The 7,397-nt window shown below is 35.1% G+C and overlaps 1 long non-coding RNA gene across 1 annotated transcript; it reads right to left on the reverse strand.

The window, feature by feature from the left end:
* Positions 1-3,136: 3,136 nt before the first annotated feature.
* On the reverse strand, positions 3,137-7,202 carry LOC145984376 (uncharacterized). The gene is made up of 2 exons (XR_014441302.1): positions 7,015-7,202; positions 3,137-6,267 (listed from the first exon to the last, which is right to left on the reverse strand). It is a non-coding gene; the product is annotated as an uncharacterized LOC145984376 (long non-coding RNA).
* Between the last annotated feature and the right edge of the window lie 195 nt (positions 7,203-7,397).

Raw genomic sequence — 7,397 nt, forward strand, 5'->3', positions numbered from 1 at the left:
ATAGCTCCACATGCTATCCTCACAACCTGGTGACAGTAGCTTCTTATACTATTCTCACCACCTGGTGAAAATAGTCGCGACCTATGCAAATGCATTTTCCACCCTTCTATATAAATTGTTAAAGTGATTACACAGTCAAAACTTGGGCGCATTTTAGTGTAAAAATAGCACGAAGGAAATATTTAAAGGATAAAATTAAAGTTATCAAGAATACTGCTTCGTACTTAACAACGTGTTTTTATTTTCTGCAAATTACAATATTTCTCTGCTGTACGAAACTAAAACTTAGCAGGTGATAAAGAATATCATGGTTCACTTCAAATGTCTAAGATTTCGCTTGTGTTGATTTTCTTTTAAATACATACAGATATCCTTTGATTTCTCTTAACTCAACTAGCATTATAGTTAATTATATCTCCTGTTTACAGTACGAAAGTGCCTTTTCTGTTGCACACACTACACACAATTTCCACCGTTGTTACATTAATATTATAATATATTATTAATGCACACACTTACGCACAGATTAGAAATAGGTTTTACAGATGGGAATGTTCCTATACCTCCCGTGGAAATCATTTGTCGTCTGCTAGCGTGCTTCTTCCGCCTGTCGCCGCAGCGCTAGTATCGCCGGGAGCGTGACGTCACATGGTTCCGTCATGCCGTTACCATGGCAACGCACAGCATTCCCTGAACCACCGTTCGTCTGCTTGTTTTCAGAACCACCGATCGTCTGTTTCCATTTTCGCAAAGAAAGCCTTTTTCGTTCGAAGAAATAGGCCAATATTTTATCTTTTAGACAAATAAATTTATTTTTATTAACTAATTAGAATTTCGTGAAAAGTAATAAGAATAATCTTTTGTCTTCAATGAGTTCCTAAAAGACATTTTTAGGCAAAACAAATAGCTAAATTTCTCCGAAAAATTCTGTTCACAATGTATTCAATTTCCTTTTTCTGCACGAGAAATATTCTAGATGAAGAAAATACTTACACATACACCAAGGTAAGGGTTGCCATATTTCTCTTTTTGCACACAGACGGGGTACATAAAAACCAGTTACACTAACACACAGGTGATATATTTCATACATTTAAATTCACATTATATATTACATTGAAATAATATATAATTTTTTACAGGAACAAAACGAAATTGCACAATAAAGGATATTTGGCAACCCTAACCAAGAGTATGGATTTCGTAGTTTTGAACTTTAGTATGTGTATCTTCTTAATACATGGTAGAAAAATAAACCTACAACAAACTGTACAGACTATAATTGTATGTTTGCAGAACTGTACTGTAAAATAAAACATTTGAGACTCCATTACATTACATTAGTAACATAATGCAATTTCTGATCAAACTAGTTGCAAAAACTAGCAGAATCTATCATGAAAAAATTACGGGATTCAACAGGTGGGTTTCATGTGATGCACAGTCACCATGTGTAAGAAAAAATAGTGAACTTGTTTGAACAACATTATATATAATGAATAATAATTACTATAATGGCAGAAAAGTGCATTGAATTCAGGATTCAAGAATGTGAATATTGCACCAAGTACATCATCAATAAGGTTCAAATCTCCAGCCCACTTGCTTGAATTCCGTGTGTTCACAAGATTTGGCCTCCATAATGGCTTCTCAAAGAGACAATGAATAGTTTGTGACGTAGGTGAAACATGCTTATAACAGAAAATCACTGCATTTGATGAAAGCACTCACAAATTAAATGTGGCAGAAATGAAAATTTTGTAAAGTATTAGGCAAGATTAGGTTTCAATCCTTTTTTAAAAAACTCGAACCTCTAATTCATTGAAAACTAAGTTACGTCCCTTGTCTACTGATACCTGTAATTACATGAACATCCAACTGCACTTGCAAAAATCAATGCAGTACTTCTGGAAATGTTAAATTTTATTTGCACAAAATGAGCAAGGTCAAGGCATGAGAAACTGCACTTGCCATCATAGTTGGTAGCAGTTTCAAAACAGAATTCATACAGATATTTCATGTTACTCACCTCTACAGTTTATTCACACCAAACATTATGGCATGAATTGAATTTATTTGCAAAATATTTTTTTTTACCATAGATGCTGATCACTAAGGTGTTCTCTCACGGCAGCTCCTTAAGATTCGCTTGAAATATGTTGCTGTGAAAAAAGTGCACTGGGCCTTTGGTACATGCCAGCAAAGTACTATTCAAAAATTTCTCTCCCTCATCTGTTTCACTGAAAACAAACCACAGAAAGATGGAACTTGAATTTCCGAGAAGGAATTGTAAATATTTTCTCACAATTTGGAATGAGGTTTTTGAAAGAAGAGAAATTTTTGAAAACTAATTTGCTGACAGACCTTCAGTAATGCAACAAAGCAAAAATAGCAATTCCTACCTAAATAATTCCAAGTTACTCCCCCCCGTCTGCATGCATTATTTTATATTTGATGCTGAAGGATAGAAAGAGAAAATATGTATATCTAGCTACTCTGCCATTATATTAATCATGGTTCCACTCTGATTCTCAATTATCACATTCGATGCTATACAATTGGTTTGAAATGAATAACAATTTCTCTTCAGTTGACCAAAATTGCTTTCACTACATCAGATTTTTAGAAATTGTGGTTATTTATGGGGTAATTATATGAAACAAAATTCCATAATTGTGAATTACAATGCCAAAGAACAAAACATAAGAAGCAAAGTGCATTGCACATTTTTATTTCCATCCTACAATCATATCAACTTAAAATCAACAAATCGCTTATATCATATATTAACCTCACGCAGAACATATTGCAACACGCAACACATATTGTCGTTCAATGCCAAAACCACGAGTGTGCAAATTTTGACTATTTAACCTAGTGCAGTTGCTCATCAATATTTGTTGATACATTTACATGGTGTAATAAACAGTCACAAGTGGGTGCATATTTTCCCAATGACAACATTTAATTAAATGCAAAAGTTATTAATAATCTGGGATAGTGACTAAAATGCTTTCATCTCAAAAGTAAGATTTAGCACTTTCGTGCTTTTGGCATTGGAGCGGCAATATCCATCCATAAAGAACTTATTTCTTCTGGGGGGAAAAAGAGACATATTAATGTAACAGTTCGATTTTATTTTTAAAATAAGGAAACACATAGCTGTTATAATTCACACAAAACACTGCTTAACACAGGACCTTATAAGCATCCCTTGTGAAAAATATACCCTTGATATTACATTACAACTTGTGGAGGTGCTTGTACTGCAATTTTTGCTACAAGTTTTGAATTTAAAAAATCCCATTCAACTTGAAATAATTACTGCTAATATGTCACCATTAAAGTAAATATGAAAAACAGGATTTCAGCAATTAAAATAAGAACCAGTGACAAATTTCATGCAAATTTTGTTATTTCACTTTGTTGCAAAAAAACAACAAAAAAACTGCTTTTTTTAACACCAGCACTCAACACAGTTCAGAAAAGAACTTACTGTTACTAATTAGCAGTTATCTCCATAGGCTAGTCCACATACTACACTGTAAAATGTATTGTTCAGTTTGGCTGACTCTTTATTAGACTGAGATCAATATGTCCGACCGTCCAGGCCACTACACAAGCTGGAACCTCGGTAACCTTTAACCAGGCATTCTGCCTGTCCTACAAAGCCAATAACAGTAATCATAAATCAACCACCACAGATTAGGTAAAAATATTAAAAAATGGAAATTGACCATGGAATACTGATTTTGGTACTACTTTACTATACCGGAGACACCTATCAATTATTTATTTCACAATTCTTTACATTGCTAACGTACTGTCTTGCATTGCGGAACATTTCTTTAGGTGAAATAATGAATTTCTAACGAAAATAATATATATTTCTTACATTAACGAGTACTTACTGTTGTTCGTTATTTCCCACAAACCATCCACGGGTAGCACAAAAACCATTGACGTTAGCCCCACGAACCATCACGGGGACGAGGTATACCTATTAGGTTAGGTTAGGTTCCATTAGCACTCCTTTCGTTCAATTTAGCATATACGGACATCGGCTTTTAGGAGCAGCAATAGCGTGTTGGAAATAGATTTTCGTAGAAAACCACATGCATTCGCATTAAAATGGATCAAAACTACATTCCCGAACATCAATAATGCTACAGAAAATGATTTGCGTAAGTACTTTCTCATGTAAATTTGAAGAAATCCGTCTCTGGTATAGTAAAGTGTTACCCTGATTTTTAAAAAGATGTTTACAACATGAATTACTGTAAGTGATGTTCATAGAACATTGTCAATCAAAAAATTGGGTGACCATATTCTTTAACAGTGTCATTTCATTGGTGTCTTGCATTTTTTAAGCAACAAACACATGCCTGAATGTATATGTTGCCAGCATAAATACTCAGTCTGATTTCAGAAGAAAAAAAATATATTTGTTTCTTTACAATCATGTTGCCCATGACGGCAGAAATAAATTTGTTCAACTAAAAACAAAAGAAGTGTTGCTGAACTTGCTCCTAAGAATTATTTTAAATTAAAAATGGGTGTGTCACCAGGTAGAGAGAATAGTCTAAAGTGCTCAAGACCAGAAATTACATGATCAGGCATTGGAAAGTATTTACAGAAGTATTTTTCTGTGAAAATGAGTACTAATGGAAACTAACCTAACCTCGTAGGCATACCTCGTCCCCGTGATGGTTCGTGGGCCTATCGTGAATTTTTGGGGCTACCGTGGATGGTTGATGTTGGCCCCAAAAACCATTGATGTTAGCCTCAAAAATTCACGATAGCCCCACGAACCATCACGGGGACGAGGTATACCTACGAGGTTAGGTTAGGTTCCATTAGCACTCATTTTCATAGAAAAATACCTACGGAAGGGCAAAAATTCACTATAGCCCCACGAACCATCACGGGGACGAGGTATGGCTACAAGGTTAGGTTACGCCCGTTAGGTTAGGTTCCATTAGCACTCACACACAAACATGAATTAACGGTAAAATAAATTTACCGATGAGAAAGAACACTTGTAGGACCTATCACAAGTCTACAGAAACTCAATTACATAAGTACTTTCTCCTGTAAATTTGAAGAAACCAGTTTCCCGGCTTTGAAAATTATACCAAATTGCATTGTTACATGCGTAAAGGTTTGTAACAATATTTTAAAGTAATGTGGCCATTCCCCATCCAGGATGAAGTCTGAAGCATTAATAATTAAAGCAAGTCTAAATCTCTTGTTAAAGTACAGCTTCAGTTTTCATCTTAACCAGCCTTGTTGTAGAAGTTTTTCATTGAATAAAAATATCTATTTTTCTTAATTTCCAACCATACCTAAGTAGGGCGTGATTAAATACATGCTAAGAAAAAGGGGAAAAAATAGATTTGTTATTTTGGTAGACACCCTGACATGCAGCTTAAAATCTGCTGAAAATTGCTCAAAAGCTAGCTTCACCACCTGGTGAAACTAGTCACTCCGTAAACTAAAACAGTCCTTCGAAAACCAAGGCATACCAACTGGCTTTCAAACCCAATGCTCAAAATTATTGGTTTTAAGTAGAAACTGATTGTAATCACAATGCTGGGTAAACATCATACATCATTAGCACATCATTTACACAATCTGGGAAAACTACTTATTTTCACTGGGGACAAAAAAATGTCTTCACTATCTGCCTGGACTGTTTTCACATAACTTACCTGTAGTACATATCCCCCCCCCCCCCCACAACATTCATATTATTTAGCAGCATTAGACAAAAACTGGGGTATGGCATAAAACTAGAAACAGAATACACTATTTTTTTTCCCACTGCAAGGAATCTGTCTCACCATAAACTGATCAAATCACTGAAAAACATTTTTTTTTCAAAACATATTTTCACTAAACGTTAATAATGTTGATACTGACATTCATATTTTTTCTATTCACTTAAAGCTTTCATCTTTGTTAAGCAAGTAAGTACACAGGGATCTTGCAAGATTTATGTCGGAACATTTTCACTGCGGTTACATACCGCTGTGCTGGATTGTGCCAAGCAGGAAATCACACATGTGCATTAGTTTGAGATCTCCTTTAAACATTGTCAGGGGAATGTCATTAGTACATAAATCACTTGTCTTGAAATATTTGGTTGTGGCTCAAACTGAACTGCTGCATCTAAACTGGGAACAGTTGTGAAGTGCCACTTCAGAGTAAAAGCAGGGAAGCAGATATTGCATCCATCATTTTGATTGTTGCTAACCAGTTGCAAATCTGAAAATAAGAACAAATGTTTATTAGTTTTGAAGTTTAAAAAGTCAAGCACATAGCACAAATAATAATTAATTTATGGTATAATTTATTTACAAAGACATAAAACAATTCCCGCAGATTACCATACATATGTTTGCCCAGAAACATCTTTCCTCTCCATTTTTGTTGAAAAATGAGGGAGTTGTTCCTCCTTGCATCATAAGCCAACATTGCAAGCTGGGCACAAAATTAGAGAGAGATGTGTGAAGACGATTTGCAGAAAGCATCACACAACCAATTTCATTATCACCATTTCATGCAAGCCTTGACTAAACACAAGTATACATGGTAGAATTTAAAATTAGCCAATATACGAAACTTTCGATGATAGAGGAAATATACAAGGCAGTTTTTTTTGCTTGTTTTTTTACGTGGTGCAATTATGTACAAAACAGACGAAACACTTGGCATTTATTCAAAAATGACATCGTGCCGTGACTACACACAGCTTTCTTTTTAGACAATAACGGAAACATAAACCCACCCTCAATTTTGTTGCAAGATTCGAATTTTACTAGAAAGAAAGGCTGTATCGAGCTAGCACACGTCCAAGCACGAGGTGAACATGAAATTAGGCAAAATAAATATTATTTTTACTGTACGTTCAATGGTATCAGGCATAGTTGTAAAAATAACTTTCAGAGTTAGATAAATTTCTGAAAACTAGTTCTACATAGAAAAAAATATATAAACTTTTATCGTACATACCTCGCCAGATCTTCGGAAATTTTAAACGTTGAGAACTCTCGACTTCTAGCTGCATTACGTAACATGTTTGAAAGATACAAATCCACCAAAGAACAAACAAACTCGAGGAAAATCGGCAAACACATATAACAAAAACTCAATGCAGGTTCGACGATGTAAAGACGACAAACGTTGCCAGTTAAATTCAAAACTCGGTGCGTCGGTAACGCGTAGGCTCTCCGAGATTCTCATAATTCCCGATATTCACACAAGTTCCGAGATTCTCGCAAATCCTGGAATTCGAGTTTCGTCCGCCTGCCACCGCAGTTCTAGTGTCGCCCCAGTTACCGCAAAAGCCGTCTGCTTCCCCCGGTTCACTTACGCATGTTCGTTGTTTATCAATT

This window comes from Lepisma saccharinum, chromosome 2 (genome assembly GCF_977018435.1).
Source record: "Lepisma saccharinum chromosome 2, izLepSacc3.1, whole genome shotgun sequence".
In the NCBI taxonomy this organism is placed as follows: Eukaryota; Metazoa; Arthropoda; class Insecta; order Zygentoma; family Lepismatidae; genus Lepisma; species Lepisma saccharinum.